This window comes from Heptranchias perlo, chromosome 6, assembly GCF_035084215.1.
Source record: "Heptranchias perlo isolate sHepPer1 chromosome 6, sHepPer1.hap1, whole genome shotgun sequence".
NCBI classification, from domain to species: Eukaryota; Metazoa; Chordata; class Chondrichthyes; order Hexanchiformes; family Hexanchidae; genus Heptranchias; species Heptranchias perlo.
The window spans coordinates 42,302,644-42,320,609 of NC_090330.1; the positions used below are offsets into that span (position 1 = coordinate 42,302,644).

Sequence of the window (17,966 nt, forward strand, 5' to 3'; positions counted from 1 at the left end):
TATCATTTCCTCTAATAAATCTATAAGCGAAAGACTCTGGTCAAGGGCTCTCATTCCTGGCACACAGACATAGAAGGCAGGCTTTGTATCCCAACACAGTCTATGTAATGGAGTGTCATGAAGCTTTTTGGTGGGACAGGATGCTAGTTGTAAAGTTTTAGACAAGTTTCCATTGTGAAGGGTGGGATTTGTAAGACCAGCAAGAAGAGTAATTGAGCTTGGTGATGAGAAAAGTATGGATAAGCTTTTCATCATCTGTGGGCTGATGGTATTGCAGAGCTGGAAATAGGTGGTATTGGTGGCGACCATGATATGGGGTTTGAAAATTGAGGTTGTTCATCATCTGGCTCAGCCGGAGCAAGCAGTCAGGGAAAGGGTTGGGTCAATGGCTAAGAAACAGAGTTTTTGGCAGGAGCCAAACAGTAAACCTTGGGCCTTGCTAATGTTGAGTTGAAAGAAATTCTTTCTCATTCAGCACTTAATGTTGGCAAAGTAGTTGCACAGCACAGTGGTGGTGAAGGAGTCAAAGATGGTGGCAGGAGGTAGAACTGCATGTCATCAGCATACACGTGAAAGCTGGTCCCATACCCATGATATTGCCAAGTGGTAGTAATGCAGACGAAGAAAAGAAATGGCCAGGGATGAATCATTGAGGCAAATCCAAGGTGACGTGGGAGCAGGAGTAGAAGACTTTATAGAAGATGCGCTAGCTCTGGTGGGACTGGTATGAATAGAACCAAGTAGGCTGTGCCACAGAGGAGAGATGGAGGAGGAGGAGGAGGAGGATGCATTGGGCAACAGAGTTGGAGGTCGAGGATGAAGGGAATAGCACACCAGGGCAGTCTCGGTACTGTAGAACATCTGCCAATAGATCATATTATCTATTATTAAGGAAATGGTAAAAGGGCACTTAGAAAATCCTAATATGATTAGGCAGAGTCAACATGGTTTTATGAAAGGGAAATCATGTTTGACAAATTTATTAGAGTTTTTTGAGGATGTAACTAGCAGGGTAGATAATGGGGAACCAGTGGATGTCGTATATTTGGATTTTCAAAAGGCATTCAATAAGGTGCCACGTGAAAGGTTGTTACACAAGGTAAGGGCTCATGGGGTTGGGGATAATAAATTAGCATAGATAGAGGATTGGTTGACGGACAGAAAACAGAGAGTAGGGATAAACGGATCATTTTCAGGCTGGCAGGCTGTAACTAGTGGGGTGCCGCAAGGATCGGTGCTTGGGCCTCAGCTATTTACAATCTATATTAATGACTTAGATGAAGGGACTGAGTGTAGTGTATCCAAGTTTGCTGATGATACAAAGCTAAGTGGGAAAGTAAGCTGTGAGGAGGACACAAAGAGTCTGCAAAGGGATATAAACAGGTTAATTAAGTGAGTGGGTGAGAAGGTGGCAGATGGAGTATAATGTGGGGAAATGTGAGGTTATTCACTTATGTAGGAGGAATAGAAAAACAGCATATTTTTTAAATGGTGAGAAACTATTAAATATTGGTGTTCAGAGAGACTTGGGTGTCCTGGTACAAGAAACACAAAAAGTTAGCATGCAGGTGCAGCAAGCAATTAGGAAAGCAAATGGAATATTGGCCTTTATTGCAAGGAGGTTGGAGTACAAGAGTAAGGAAGTCTTACTGCAATTGTACAGGGCTTTGGTGAGACCTCACCTGGAGTACTGTGTACAGTTTTGGTCTCCTTATCTAAGGAAGGATATACTTGCCTTAGAGGCGCTGCAGCGAAGTTTCACTAGATTAATTCCTGGGATGAGAGGGTTGTCCTACGAGGAGAGGTTGAGTAGAATGGACCTATACTCTTTGGAGTTTGGAAGAATGAGAGGTGATCTAATTGAAACATAAGATTATGAGGGGGATTGACAGCGTAGATGCTGAGAGATTGTTTCCCATGGCTGGAGAATCTAGAACTAGGGGGTGGTGTCACAGGATAAGGGGTCGACCATTTAAGACTGAGATGAGGAGGAATTTCTTCACTCAGAAGGTTGTGAATCTTTGGAATTCTCTACCCCAGAGGGTTGTGGATGCTGAGTCATTGAATTTATTCAAGGCTGAGATGGATAGATTTCTGGACTCTAGGGAATCAAGGGATATGGGGATCGGGCAGGAAAGTGGAGTTGAGGTAGAAGATCTCATACACACACACACTTTTGAACTGATGATGAATTGAGAAGTTTATTACTCTTCAGTAATGAGTTGAATTAAAAGGTTTATGGCTGGTACGCAAGGACATACAGGAGATAATTTTCCAACTTCAAGGTGCCAGTGGGGAGCCTCACCCAATGGTAGTGCAGATCAGAAACTCAAGCTCGCACTGCACATTATTTAGTGACCATATTTAGCAACACTTCTAAAGATGGAGGTGTAGCATTAAAACATATCTTTTAAAAACATAACATATTGCATTTTTTGACATAATCTGTTGATATATCATCACATTTTACTGAGAGATAACTGCTGCTTTTATAGCAAAAGTGTTTTTTGTATTTTGCAAAGAAATGTAGATTTCCAATTCACACCATGACTATTGTTAACTAATTAATTCAGGCCATCATTTCAAAATGTTGGTTCCTCTTATCCAACACTTTGTAGAAGGCTCATTAGCATTTAATTAATGAACTTGGCTCAGAACCTGATGGTGAGTTATGTAACATCTATCTAGCAAGTTGCAGCCAGAATCAGCACAGTGAAGGATCTGGGGACTATAAGTAAAAACAACCAAAACTGCACTCACTCCAAAAAGACAAAAATCAAAAATTCCTAAGTTCAACAATATTTTAATGGTGATATTCTTCAAGTTTTTGTCCCCATGTTCAATTAAATGGGATCTTACAGTCTCTATTTTTAAATAGATTGCATGAAATGGAATTTTACTCTCTATTACTAAATGAGCTCCTACTGTCTCAGCATTAACAACATCTTACTGTTCCTATTTGCTGTAACCTGGGTCCAAACTAGATAGCAAGAAGATCCAGATATAAATTCTTACCATTGAACTTGTTTATTTGCAATACACTACAGAAACAAGATGAAGTTCCTGGAGCTGCTTGATGAAACTTGGATAGACTCATTGGGCAGAATTTTAACTGTGAAAAATGGGTGGGTTGGGGGCACTGGGGCATTGAAAATTGTACCAATTTCAGACCTGCTCCTAACCCGCACAGATACCAATTAAACCATTGGAACTAAAATTAATTTTGTAATCTTGGCTTAAGTCTTTCTGGCCTACAATAAGGATTCAAAATGAACTGAATCCAACTGAACTCTATCCATCTAAAAAGGAGGATGAAAAATTATGGACAGGCTGTTTCTACCGAGCTTCCTTGTAAACATTAGTAAATGGCATAGAGAAGATCATGAACTCATCAGGCAAATGCAATTCCAGCAAATTTCTGGACACTAAGTTTAAAAAGTTGAACTATATTAGTGCCATGATATTTTAATTTGGACTGTTTTATGCTGTTGACCTTACAGCAAGACTTGTGCAAAGCATCCACTGTTGGCCAAAAATCCGCTTTCTCCCTCCATTAATCTAATAGAATGAATTCATATTGTGAACGATTGTTAAATCTTCCTGTAAGTAGGGAAAGTTTACAGTAGTTTGTCCAAGGATGGATTTATTTGATTTCCTCAAATATCCCATCTCGTTTACACCTACTCTCCCAAAGGAAGTGACTCATTATGGGTACAATTTCAGTGACAGTGGCAGCCCTCCACTGCCTCATCCAAGTGAACATTCTTAAATGTGAGAAATGGACAATGAGCTTCAGGGGCTTATTGAACAGCAGAGCTAGAGCCTAGTTCAACCCAACCTGGTATTCATACACACACACTATTTCAACAGGGAGTTCAACACTGTTGTGGAGTTCAGAAGTAAGAACCCCAACCAATTTTTCATCTCCCTAGCTCAAGGGCACAGAAGCCATTAGGAAGTAACGTCTCAGTTTATTCCCAGCTGATCTCTTTCTATATGTTGAGAGATTGGGTGGGAAAGCGAGAAAATAGAAATTAAGGAGTTTTACTAACCACCACCCCATTTCCAAGGTCTCCATTGCTTCCCAGCTTCTTGCTCAATTCTCTTGTAACGCCCCATTCAAAGCCCTTGAATCCTTCTAACCCTTTTCCGCCCTTCCCACAGAACTGAAATGGCATTAATCAAAGTCACAAACGATATTCTCCATAATTGTGATTTTGCTGGATTATCCCTCCTCATTGTCTTTGACCTCTCCGCCACAGTCAACACAGTCGACCATGTCTGTTTTTCATCACCTCTCCTCTGTTGCCCAGATCCATTGGACTGCCCTTGGATTGTTCCACTCCTACCTACCTGCATATAGTCAGAAAATCTGTAACAATGGCTATTCTTCTCTTCTCCTCACCCTTCCCTCCAGGGTCCATCTATCCTTGGCCCACTTCTCTTCCTCATCTAAATGCTGATCCTCAGCAACATCTTCTGCAGATATGCTGTAGGCTTCCACATATACACTGATGAAACCCAGCTCTACCTCTCCACCATCTCTCTTTATTTCTCAACTGTCTCTGAATGCTCATCAGACATCCAATCTTTGATGAGTCTCAACTTTCTTCAACTCAAAATTGGGAAGATTGAAACCATCATTTTCAACCCACCGCTATAAAATTGCCACTGACACTGAGACTGGCACCCGACAAATGTCTGGTGACAGAACTTTAACATTGAGCACATGCAACATGAATTGATGTTAACATGCCTTGCCATCTTCAGCATCTCAGTACGTTCATCGCAACATGATACATCTGTGATCATGCTTAATATTGTCTTCTGTTCTCTTAAAGGGCCTTCAGCAACCGCTGTGACGTCAGAGGACGATTCCTCAGAGGACCTCCTGGCCTCTGAGGGTGCACTGTCACATCTGAGCGAGCCATCCACCAGCGCAGATACACTCACCTCGGTGGGTCCCAGTCCGCAGTTAGTTGGGGTCGCACATGGTGAGTTACCACACACGCAAGCACGAGCAGACACTGGTGGCAGGGGCAGCTGTGGAGAGTCTGCGTCGGTGGGAGCACTCTTCTCCAGGCTCTGCTCAGCTGGACACAGATGCTGAACCCTGGTGACCATCCTTTAAAAAGGAGAATGATCGAGGGGTAGCAGCACATTTGCGAGGTGCTGGAACAGTTGCCACGTGCACTCTCCACAATCGCGCAGAGGATGGAGGAGTCCAACTCCTGTATAAGTAGAATGGTGGCACAGGTACAGGAAGGAATCTCTGAGATAGTGTCGTGGGTAAGTGCGGGAATATCTGCGATGGAGGGAAGGTTAGCCTCCATAGAGCTTCAAGCACAGCTCACAAATGAGTCCATTCAAGCCCTGACAACGGCTGATCGGACACAGGGTGAACAATATTCTGCTGCCTTAAACAGACAGGCAGATACACTAGCACTGGCCTTACAAGGCTTCACACATGTCCTCCAAACTGTTTTCCAGCAGAATGGTAGAAGTGGTGTGGGCCTGGCCCAGGGGAGGGATGATGGTGAAAGGGGACATGGAAGTGGGCACGCTCAAAGTACCCCCACGTCTCACCCGTTGCCCCCCTTTCAACTAGCACCCGCAATGCTGCCTCCTCTCCGGGTGGTCGAGTCTGCCCCTGCACAGGTGCAAGTGGAGCAGTCTTTGGAGGGGTCCTCACGGGCACCAAAACCCAGAAGGCGTAGGCCCAAAGCATCTAATCGGTCAGGGCACGAACAAGAGCAACCTGCCACTACTTCTGCTGCAGCCACAGGGGATGCACCACGTAGAAGTAGTCAGGAGCGAAAGGCAAAGGTTTTGTAAGCACGAAGGTGATTCACAAGGGTGTTTGACAGTTGGTCATGTTTTTTATTTATGTTTGCTTTTTGTTAAACTCACATTAAATATTATTGTCACCACCACTGCCACGTCTTGGCCATACTTGACTGGCTTCAGTAATAAGGCTCTTTCATGAGGTTCACCATGAACGCCCACACTTGATGCCACCCATTGGATCACTCTGGGCGTATGTGTAGTTGCACAACTATTTTGTGCAGTGGGGGTGTGCTGGTGTGGCCACAGCTATATCCAGGTGGAGTCTTCACACTGTCTGATGTTAGGAGAACTGTTCACATATCAGTGACTCCCTGGCCTCACGAGCAGCCAGGTGAGCCGCTGTTCTGCCCATGGGTTGCTCCTACTCCTCCTCCTCAATGTGGGTGGCAGATGTGGATGGGGCTTTCCTCAAGCGGCACCCCTCTCTGTTGTACCATCTTGTGCAGGGCACAGCACACAACAATAACGTGTCCCACTCTGTCTGGTGTGTATTGAAGCGCTCCCCCAAAATGATCAAGGCACCTGAAGCGCATCTTGAGCAGCCCTATAGCATGCTCGGTTGTAGACCTGGTAGTGATGTGGCTGTCGTTATATCGACGCTGGGGTTCCTCAGAGGTGTCATAAGCCATGTCTGCAGGGAGTATCCCTTGTCTCCAAGGAGCCAGTCCTTGCGGATGTTCGGTGCGTGAGAGGGGCAGGATGTTGGACTTCCGTAAGGATGAAAGAATTGTGGCAGCTGCCAAGATATCTGGCACACACGTGAAGGAATCTCTTGGGGTGGTCACAAACAAGCTGAGTTTTGATGAAGTGATAGCCCTTCCTGTTGATGAACAGTCCTGGCCCGTGTGGAGGTGACCGTATTGCTATGTGGGTGCAATCGATTACACCCTACACCCGTGGGAAGCCAGCCACAGTGTAGAATCCCAGTGCCCTCTCTGTCTGGCTGAGGACGTCAATGGGGAAGTTGACGTAGTGCAAGGCCCTGCGCAACAATCCATCGGTGACCTGCCTTATGCAGACGAATGAGAGACCCCGGCAATGTCGCCGGTGGCACCCTGGAATGATCCGGAGGCAAAGAAGTTGAGGGCAGTGGTGACTATGACAGTGACAGGTAAGAAGATGCTGCTCGGCCCAGCCAGGTGCAGCTCGGCATGAAGGAGGCTGCAGATGTCTGCAACTACCTGGCGACTGACTGAGCCTCCGTATGCAGTGGTCCTCAGAGAGGTCCAGGAAGCTGAGCCTCGGTCTCTAGACCCTGTTGCGAGGGTAGTGCCTCCTGCGACGTCGCTCTCTTGGTTCTTGCCCTCCGTGCTCTTGTGCAGATGCCTGTGGCGCAGCACTGTGTTGTGGAGCTCCATGTGGCGGAGGTGGGTGCCGTACCTGGCAAGGCTGGTGATGTTGCTCACCCCTGGAATGAATTGGTGAATGCAGCCATGGCGCGCCCCATCCGGATGGTGTGAGTTTGAGATGGTCCGCAAAGTAGTTAAATGTGTTTGCACAGCAGAATTTTGGGTGGAAAGTAAGAATTTTGAGTGAAAACACAAAGATCTTGCAGCCAAAACTTTGTCTGAAGTGACAGATTGCTCTGCTGCAATAGATGACGTTTTCTCCCCACCTGTCAAATAAGCATTTGCATCTCCCACTGGCTGTTGGCTGAAACACGTCTGTTGCAACCGAGAGTGTTTCCCACAGCACAGGAAACACGCTGAGGATTCTTCAAAATCGCACCCCTGCCAAAATGTCTAGTCAATCAAGTAGTTCAAGTACCTCAACTGTCGGAGAAACTATGCAAATTATCATCCCGCCGGCTTTAATTGCCGGTGGGATTCCCGCATTCGGGAGGCGTGCGCACACCTGGACACGTCACTGGGGAACCCAGAAGTCAGCACGTTGGAGCCGGTCTCCGAACCCGTTCGGGATTTCAGCGATTTTGGGAGCCCCCCCACCCCCAACGCACCTGCTCTGTCCCCGAAAATCGCCCCCCATATACTTCCACCTTTACCTCCACCTCAGCTCCTCTGCCACTGAAGCCCGTATACATGCCTTTGTCACTTCCAGACTAGATTACTCCAACTTTTCCTTCCTGGCATCTCATCACCCACTCTCGACAAGCTCCAGGTTGTCCAAATCTCTGCCATATGTATCCTAGTCCCTCATTGACATACACTTGCACTCCATTCCCCAAAGAAACAAATTTAAAATCCTCATCCTTGTCTTTAAATCCCTTAGTGGTCTCATCCAACCCTATCTCCTCAACCTCCTCCAGCCCTATATTCTCCCTCCCTCCCTCCCCAAACACTCTTGTTCCTTTGACTCTGGCCTCATGCATCCTCCCTCTCTTTGCCCCACCATTGGCAGAACTCAGCTGCCTGAAGATCTCTGAAGATCTGCATCACTGTTGGTTCATAAATTTCACAAGTCAGGGGGTAGGGGGGGAAAAAAGGATGTCACTGCCCTGACCTGCTCCTGCTTTCCTCACGCAGCAGTTTCTCCTTTTATCTAGCAGCCAAAGAGAAATAAAGGGAAAACCATTGTGCAGAAGGCTGAACTGATTATGGGCACAGGCTATTTTGGAGCTTATAAATGAATGTCAGATTGACCTGAATTTCTATACAAATCCAGTGCTGTTTTAATAAACTAACTAGATTATAAGCCAAACAAAAACATCTGTACAGTAGACCAACTACTGTTAGCAAAATCTGAAATGATTAACATGGACTGGAACAATGCCACCAACTACTTAAGATACATTTCAACTGCTAGGAAAGTTAAAGGCAAACTCCATATACGGTTACAATCTGAAGGATTTTTCAAAAAAATATTTGTTCGTGGGATGTGGGCATCGCTGGCAAGGCCAGCATTTATTGCCCATCCCTAATTGCCCTCATATGTTGCAGGTTTTAGTGTAACAAATGTTGGGAGTATGAATACAAAAAGTAATTAGAATTGTAAAATTATTCATATCTATTGCCTTTTAAGTCGCAGTGAGCAGGGTCACACTAATTATCTTTATTAGAAGAGACTATAGCAGTTGAGGCGAGGAAGTACACATATTTTACAGCTTGTTTAGGATATTCTAAGAAGAAATTAAAGGTAAACCATGTAGCTGACCTTGAATAAGTGATTTTGTTATGTTTGAAGAAATAATTCAATCACTGATGGATAAATGCAGCATGTGTTGTGATACTGAGCCATACAGATCAAGAAGAGCTCAGGTTTGGTCCCTGTTAGCTTTTCTGCACAATAGCAATAGGGCCACAGTATCTTTGGACTGGGCAGGTGAGGGAAGGAAAAAAAAAATAGCCAGACCTTTACCTCAGAGTCATTGTCCAGTGAACCCTGCTGGAAACTGTACATATGGAAGCCCAGTGAAGGCAGGATTACACTTGGCTATGATGCCCTCCATTCCAATGCTTGCTGTCCAGGCTTACACACAAAGAATGGCTACTTAGGGAAAGTACATCAGTGCTGGTGGTAACACATCCCAGCATGCATTGCTACCTTCAGGAGAGGACAGAAGAAAATAATTCAACCAGTGATCATTAGAAAAGAGGAGATTATGGGGTGATTTGATAGAGGTGTTCAAAATGATGAAGGAATCAGACAGAATAGATAGAAACAGACTTTTGTGTGGCTCAGGGGTCTAGAATAAAAGGACATGGATATAACATTAAATAGACTTAGGACAGAGGGCAGGAAAAACTTTTTTAAAAAACAGGGTTGCCAGGTTGCACTAAGAGTTAGTGATCGAAGCACAAAATGTCAACATTTAAGAAAAGGTTAGATGGGCGGTTGAAGGAAAAAGGGATAAAAGTAATATGGGAACAGTGTGGGCTCATGGGATTAGGTCAACTGCTCACATAGCGGATGAACAACATGGATTGGTTGAGCCAAATGGCCTGCCTCCATGTTTCATTTCTGTAATTCTATGCAACTCCATTACCAGCTCCCTCACCACTTCCTGTTTGAAGCCTTCCAGAGCATGGAGACCACATTGGCCAAAGTAACCCACAACATATTATGTGACTGTGACATGCTGTCCCTCCTTATGTTCCTTGACCGGTCCGCTGTCTTTCAACACTGTTGACCATTCCATCCAACCCAAATGCCTCTCAATAGTCCACCTTTGTAGCACTGCACTCTCCCAATTCCATTACTACCTGTTGCACTGCCTGAAATGGCTACACTCCCATGTACACAGTCACTGCTGATGTACCCCGAGGCACCATCCATTTACATGCAACCCCTGGCCAATGTTATTCATATGCCTGGGTCAACTTTCACACGTATGCTAAAGATGCCCAGCTTTACCTTGCCATCTCATTCATTGACCTCAAGGCCGTTGCTATCATTTTCAACTGCCTATCGATATTAAGACTTAAATGAGCCAAAAATTGCTCCTACCTTAAAGTCAGCAAAATTAAAGCCACCTTTTTCACTCCAGTAAACACCATGTGCCTCATGCCTCAATACCATCTCCCTCCCTGGCTGCCCCTTGGGCTAAACCCACAGGTGTGGAATTTGGTGTACTGCTTGGCCCTGAGCTCAGTTTCTTTCCCCACATCCAGTCACCAAAACCATTTTCTTTCACCTCCAAAATGTCACCTGCCTCAACTACTACCTCTCCCCTCCTGCCATCAAAACCCTGATCCACACCTTTATCATCTTATGGCTGAACTTATTAAACTGTTCTACTTTTACTATTTATAAATCACAAGTCATTACAAAATGCAGTGACCTAGATCCTCATCTGCATTAAGGCCCACATCCCCATCAGTCATCATTTCCATTGGCTTCTTGTCCTATATTTCTGTACACATTCTCAGCAATGGCCATCTATGACAGCTAAACAGCCCTAGGCATGTCAACTCCAAAACCATCTGCAGTGGAGCCAAGTAGGCTTTTCCCTCGTGTTGGTTCGCTCAGCACCTGCTGTGTCCTTGGCTCTAATTGGATCTCCTCACCAATCTACCTGTCACAGGTGCATCTGTCCATAACAGTATTGGTAGGAGTGACCACCACACAGTCCTTGTGGAAATGAAGTCCCGTCTTCACAATGAGGACACCATCCAACGTGTTGTGTGGCACTACCACCGTGGAAATGGGATAGATTCAGAACAGATCTAGCAGCTCAAAACTGGGCATCCATGAGGTGCTGTGGGCCATCAGCAGCAGCAGAATTGTATTCCAGTACAATCTGTAACCTCATGGCCCAGCATATTCCTCACTCTACCATTACCAACAAGCCAGGGGATCAACCCTGGCTCAATGAGGAGTGTAGAAAAGCATGCCAGGAGCAGCACCAGGCATACCTAAAAATGAGGTGCCAACCTGGTGAAGCTACAACACAGGACTACATGCATGCTAAACAGAGGAAGCAACATGCTTATAGACAGAGCTAAGTGATTCCACAACCAACGGATCAGATCAAAGCTCTGCAGTCCTGCCACATCCAGTCGTGAATGGTGGTGGACAATTAAACAACTAACGGGAGGAGGAGGCTCTGTAAACATCCCCATCCTCAATGATGGCAGAGTCCAGCACGTGAGTGCAAATGACAAGGCTGAAGTGTTTGCAACCATCTTCAGCCAGAAATGCCGAGTGGATGAATCATCTCAGCCTCCTCCCGATATCCCCACCATCACAGAAGCCAGTCTTCAGACAATTCGATTCACTCCACATGATATCAAGAAACGGCTGAGTGCACTGAATACAGCAAAGGCTATGGGCCCCGACAACATCTCGGCTGTAGTGCTGAAGACTTGTGCTCCAGAACTAGCCGCGCCTCTAGACAACACTGGCATCTACCCGACAATGTGGAAAATTGCCGAGGTATGTCCTGTCCACAAAAAGCAGGACAAATCCAATCTGGCCAATTATCATCCCATCAGTCTACTCTCAATCATCAGCAAAGTGATGGAAGGTGTTGTCGACAATGCTATCAAGCGACACTTACTCGTCAATAACCTGCTCACCGATGCTCAGTTTGGGTTCCGCCAGGACCACTTGGCTCAAGACCTCATTACAGCCTTGGTCGAAACATGGAGAAAAGAGCTGAATTCCAGAGGTGAGGTGAGAGTGACTGCCTTTGACATCAAGGCAGCATTTGACTGAGTGTGGCACCAAGAAGCCCTAGTAAATTTGAAGTCAATGGGAATCAGGGGGAAAACTCTCCAGTGGCTGGAGTCATAACTAGCACAAAGGAAGATGGTAGTGGTCGTTGGAAGCCAATCATCGCAGCCCCAGGGCATTGCTGCAGGAGTTCCTCAGGGCAGTGTCCTAAGCCCAACCATCTTCAGCTGCTTCATCAATGACCTTCCCTCCATCATAAGGTCAGAAATGGGGATGTTCGCTGATGATTACACAGTGTTCAGTTCCATTCGTAACCCCTCAGATAATGAAGCAGTCTGTGCCCGAATGCAGCAAGACCTGGACAACATCCAGGCTTGGGCTCATAAGTGGCAAGTAACATTCGCACCAGACAAGTGCCATCTCCAACAAGAGGAGAGTCTAACCACCTCCCTTTGAAATTCAATGGCATTACCATCGCCGAATCCCCCACCATCAACATCCTGGGAGTCACCATTAACCAGAAACTTAACTGGACCAGCCAAATAAATACTGTGGCTACAACAGCAGGTCAGAGGCTGGGTATTCTGCGGCGAGTGACTCACCTCCTGACTCCCCAAAGCCTTTCCATCATCTACAAGGCACAAGTCAGGAGTGTGATGGAATACTCTCCACTTCCCTGGATGAGTGCAGCTCCAACAACACTCAAGAAGCTCGACACCATCCAGGACAAAGCAGCCCGCTTGATTGGCACCCCATTCACCATCCTAAACATTCACTCCTTTCACCACTGGCACACAGTGGCTGCAGTGTGTACCATCCACAGAATGCACTGCAGCAACTCGCTAAGGTTTCTTCGATAGCACCTCCCAAACCCACGCCCTGTACCACCTAGAAGAACAAGGGCAGCAGGCACATGGGAACAACACCACCTACACGTTCCCCTCCAAGTCACATACCATCCCGACTTGGAAATATATTGCCGTTCCTTCATCGTCTCTGGGTCAAAATCCTGGAACTCCCTACCTAACAGCACTGTGGGAGAACCTTCACCACACGGACTGCAGCAGTTCAAGAAGGCAGCTCACCACCACCTTCTCAAGGGCAATTTGGGATGGGCAATAAATGCTGGCCTTGCCAGCGATGCCCACATCCCATGAACGAATGAAAAAAAAAAGCTGTGTCCTTGGCTCTAATTGGAGCTCCTCCTTCTCGACCTGCTGTATTGTTAGTCCTTTCTGGATGGCCAAGTTGTGGAGCATGCAGCAGGTTACAATAATATTTGGAGACCATAGCAGGGCTTTACTGTTGGGCATCCACTGATCTGTCCAGACATATAAAGCATATCTTCAAGCTGTCTGTTGTGTGTTTGACTATTAGCTGTATGCACCTCATTATACCTTCAGGCCATTTCTACTAAAGTGCCATTCCTGTGGTGCAAATATCCTGAAGGTCAGCTTTGAGTTGACACACAACTATCACTACCTCCCTGCTAACACACATCCTGTGAAGGCAGCTTTCCTCAGAAATTCTCAGGCTGGTGTGCCTGGGTCAATAGACATGGCCTTGTAGGTAAGGTCAGCCTGCCTCTGGTGCAGTAAAACCAGCCTCTCACACCTCCTTTCATCCCCTTCTTTTCCTCTGTATAGCTGAAAAGGAAAAGAATTTCCATTGAAATTCCCATATCCATAATTTTGATTGCAGCAATGAAATTTTACTGGCAACAATCTGGGGCAAAACCTCTTAAAAATAAACAAAATGCCAAAAAAAAAGCTTTATTCAGCTCTCTTAAACCTAGGGTTCAAGTCCATTTTCATATATGGCCAAATAAAGCTGTCCCCTTAAATGTAACTTCCTCAGTCCAAATGTGTCTTATCCCAATTGCCCATTTCATTTCAGATAAATAATCTGAACACACTGCATTCCCTACAAGAATGTCACAGAAATACACCTGCACTAAGCTCAACATCTTTTGCATAGATTTTCATACTGAAATGAGGATCTTGCCCATGAAAGACCAAAAAATGACATGGCATACAACTGGCAGAAATCCATGGGGAATTACACATATGTTACCATCCAAAGTTACAATACTCGTTCCACACTGGCGTTACTGGAATGGAAAATCTACCCCATAGTCGCCATTTTGCCCTTTCCTTGGCTGAAAGTGGGTATCCTCTTTCTACATCCGCTCCATTGTTAGGCTCGTCAGCAGGAATTAAAATGACTGGCACAGGTTCCATAAAATGTGAACATTATAATAGGGGAAAAAAGTTCCTGCAAATATTCTATAGTGGGCTGGAGTTAAATATTTTCTCCTGTTAATCAGTTTGCCAAGACAGTAATGAACTGCCTGTACGTTATGTTTACCTTCACCTAACTCCTATGCATCCTCTCCACGCACCTTCTATATTGGCCAAATGTCAAATCGCAAGAGCAAAAATGGTAGAAAGGAGGCACACTAAAATACACTAACTTAGGACTATCCCATTTGAATAGTTAATCTGCTTATCCATATATAAAGCGTTATTTCCTTGTTCCAATTTTTAAATATCCCATTCTTTGGTTTTTCCTGGATCATCCAACATTGCACCCAGAGGATTAACAAAAGTTGTTCCTGGATCTCTGCAAATGTAGCAATTAATAATAGCAAATGTCTTTTTTTGTTTATCCCTGTTGCTAGGTTTTTTTTAAATACAGGTCCCACCTCTTATATTGGGCACATAGGTGTTAATGCAATTTGCCTACGCAACAGTGACTATACTTCAAAAGTATTTCATTGGATGAAAGTGCTCTGGGACATCCTATGGACCTGCAAGTTTTTAATCTTCTGCTGCTCTAGAGAGACATGTGCTAACCACATACAAAAAGAAAATTCTATTCTCTCAACCGTGGATTGTACAACAGACTTCAGATGAGGTCAAAATAAACATGATCAAAAATGCAAATAAAAGGTAATAAATGCAAATAAAAGGTAATTAACTTATTGAAATAATTTCATTGGAGAACTAACAATACAACCAGCCTATTATGAATTTTGACGTGAACGCTTCAGAATTTGGATTCACTTGATCCAAACAGCTAGGAATCTAAATTAACAGTTATGTTTGGCAGGTTTGTGGTCGGGGAAATTAAACAATGGTCATGGAAAATTAATCCAGTAGTTTCTTTTACCCATGCATTGGATAAAAAAAAACATAAAATGTTAGGATTCAGCTAAGGGCAATTCTGAACACAATATTTTAATAAGCCTTTATTGACATGTAAAACATTTTCTTCATGCACTTCAAAGATATCCTGTTAAATAATGGAAGTGTTAAACAAAATTATATAACAAATAACCATGCATGGATAAAAAATGCAAAGTGTTAAAAAAAGTTAAAACCTAAGCAACATACACAAGTTTACAAAAGCAACAAGGTGGCTCAAAAGTACATAGAGCTTTGAACCTTAAAGTACTACAACTTTAAGATAGCACCTCCACAAATGATATTCTGTATAAATCTTCTACTGGTCTATCAGGTTTCTAGAAAGGCAGCACAACATTGATTTCCCAGAGATAATATCCTCTGTGAGCTAAATATAAAATAATTTTACAGCTCCAATGCAAACAAAAGAAAAATCACACAGGCCAGCTGGCAGCCTTAAACCCCTAAAATCATTTTTGTTTCTCAATTCATTCATAGTTTACCTTTAACAAGACAACGGCTCTTTTCTTTCCGCCTTCCAAGCGTGTGGAGAGAAACAGATTTTCAGTCCGCAGCAAAGGAGAACAAACCGTTCCTTATTCCGTCTAGCACAGTCCAGCCTAGCGAGCTGACTCTGAAGTGAGGACTATCTAGAGGCAGAACAAAAATTCAATAACTAAATCAGTTAGGCTAAGGATGAGTCACAAAGAAAGGAACTTTTATTAGCCATCTAACAAATCCTACATTAGGAGTCCAACAAGCATTAAATAATGCTGACAGAATTGGGAATGCTATCAATTTAAACAGAATACTTTTCAAGCTGCTATAGATTGCAAACAGATGTCTGTGTGATGTGTGCCATAAAGAATTTGACAATGCAGCAAGTGGTTTCCATTAGCAAAAATCTGTAACAGATTTGCAGTCTGAAATGAATGTTTGATTAATTCTTTAGCCCACAAAATGACTTCACATTATCAGACACAGACTGTATTAGATCAGGTCAATTTTTTAAAAAATTTGTTCATGGGACATGGGCGTCGCTGGCAAGACCAGCATTTATTAACCATCCCTAATTGACCTTGAGGTGGTGGTGAGCTGCCTTCTTGAACCACTGCAGTCCGTGTGGTGAAGGTTCTCCCTCAGTGCTGTTAGGTAGGGAGTTCCAGGATTATGACCCAGTGACGATGAAGGAATGGCGATATATTTCCAAGTCAGGATGTTGTGTGACTTGGAGGTGGTGGTGTCCCCATGCTACTGCTGCCCTTGTCCTTCTAGGTGGTAGAGGTCATGGGTTTGGGAGATGCTGTCGAAGAAGCCTTGGCGAGTTGCTGCAGTGCATCTTGTCGATGGTACACACTTCAGCCATGGTGCGCCAATGGTGGAGCGAGTGAATGTTTAGGGAGGTGGATGGGGTGCCAATCAAGCAGGCTGCTTTGTCCTGGATGTCAAATGGGATATTTTATCATGTGGCGGGCTTCAATGCAATTCAAAAATCTCCAAGTTCTCTGAAAAACGGAAAATACCGAATCTAATGCTTAGTCAGCCCTATAGATCAGCAGGAAGATGCTCATTAGCGTCAGTAAACTACCACTGGATAATAATTTCATTTTAAACAATCTTGTGGGCTTAATTGGGATATCTTACAAACATGTTGCAAAAGAAAAGCATCACTTTCATAGGATCCGAACTGTATTGCTGATTAATACAGAAACCACTGACTGGAGAATACAGCTACATCAGTGAGAGTGGAATATATGCTTTGACTGTACAAGCCTTGCTCAGAGTATGTGTCAACCTGGTCCACCCCCCAACCACCTGCTCAGAGAGATAGCCAGCCTGCCCCATCCCTCAGTCCCTATTGAAGCTGTTTGTGCTTGCCCCCTCCCACTCAGAATTCTTCCTTATCCTAGTGGCCTGCTTCTTCATTATCAAAGTGGCAGGTATTCTCTCCTCCTCCTCTCATCCTCAGACTTAGGATTGGAAAAAAAAGTATGGATCAAAAGAGAACATTAATATTTGAAGGGGAGGAATATCAGCAAATTAAACGTTTTAAGTCACAGGAAACCTGATGCGTATTATATAAGCCAAAAGTGTTCATCAGTGTCACTGTGGCTGCATATCACAAGCTCTGAGTGTTTAAATATTTGTTTTTACTTCAAAAGTACCCATTAAGTTAAGGGTATGTTCTAGATATTGGTAAAACAGAATCAGACAAAGGAAGCTTCAAACAAAAATGAGAGAAACATATTCTGTGGGAAACGTTTGAATTTGTTGCTGGAATTCATATCACATTCCTGACAAATCCTATGGTTCTGTGCTAGATCCAGACTAAGGATGTGAAATGTAAACAGATAAATTTGATATTCTTGTTTTACCCTGGAACAGATCTAATGTTAAATGGATTGATGACTTCAGATTATGTAATTATATATACTTTGGAGGAGGGTTTAAGGACTGTGTGTGTAAAGGACTGTGCATGATGGATTGCATTTATGCCTCATTCTTGTGCTGAATTTCACACAGACTGAGGAAAGGAAGAAGGCAGAAACTCAGTTTACTACTTATACCACTCAGGTAAGGCTACAGACCACTGAATACATCAAACTCTTTCATTTGTATAATTGATTCAACTAGTGATTGTGATTTAGTATTGCACTCAAGCCTCAAAATTAGTATATCTTAATAATTCACCACACACTAGTCTACGTTTCTACCTGCATGATTCATTGGCATTGCATATATGAATATAAATTTTCAAACTAGCAGTTTCACAAAAATTGAAGCTGGGAACGCAATCTCTATTCCAAGGCTAATGGTAATATTACATGCAGCAACTCAAACAAATTAGGAATTTTGTGTGAC

At 44.0% G+C, this 17,966-nt stretch overlaps 1 protein-coding gene across 1 annotated transcript in view; it reads right to left on the minus strand.

Moving 5' to 3' along the window:
* LOC137322511 (augurin-like) overlaps positions 1-15,786 on the minus strand; it is a 29,706-nt gene extending 13,920 nt beyond the window's left edge. The window contains exon 1 of the mRNA XM_067985438.1: positions 15,608-15,786. The gene's annotated coding sequence lies outside the window, so the exon portion shown is untranslated. The remainder of the gene's footprint in view (positions 1-15,607) is intronic.
* Between the last annotated feature and the right edge of the window lie 2,180 nt (positions 15,787-17,966).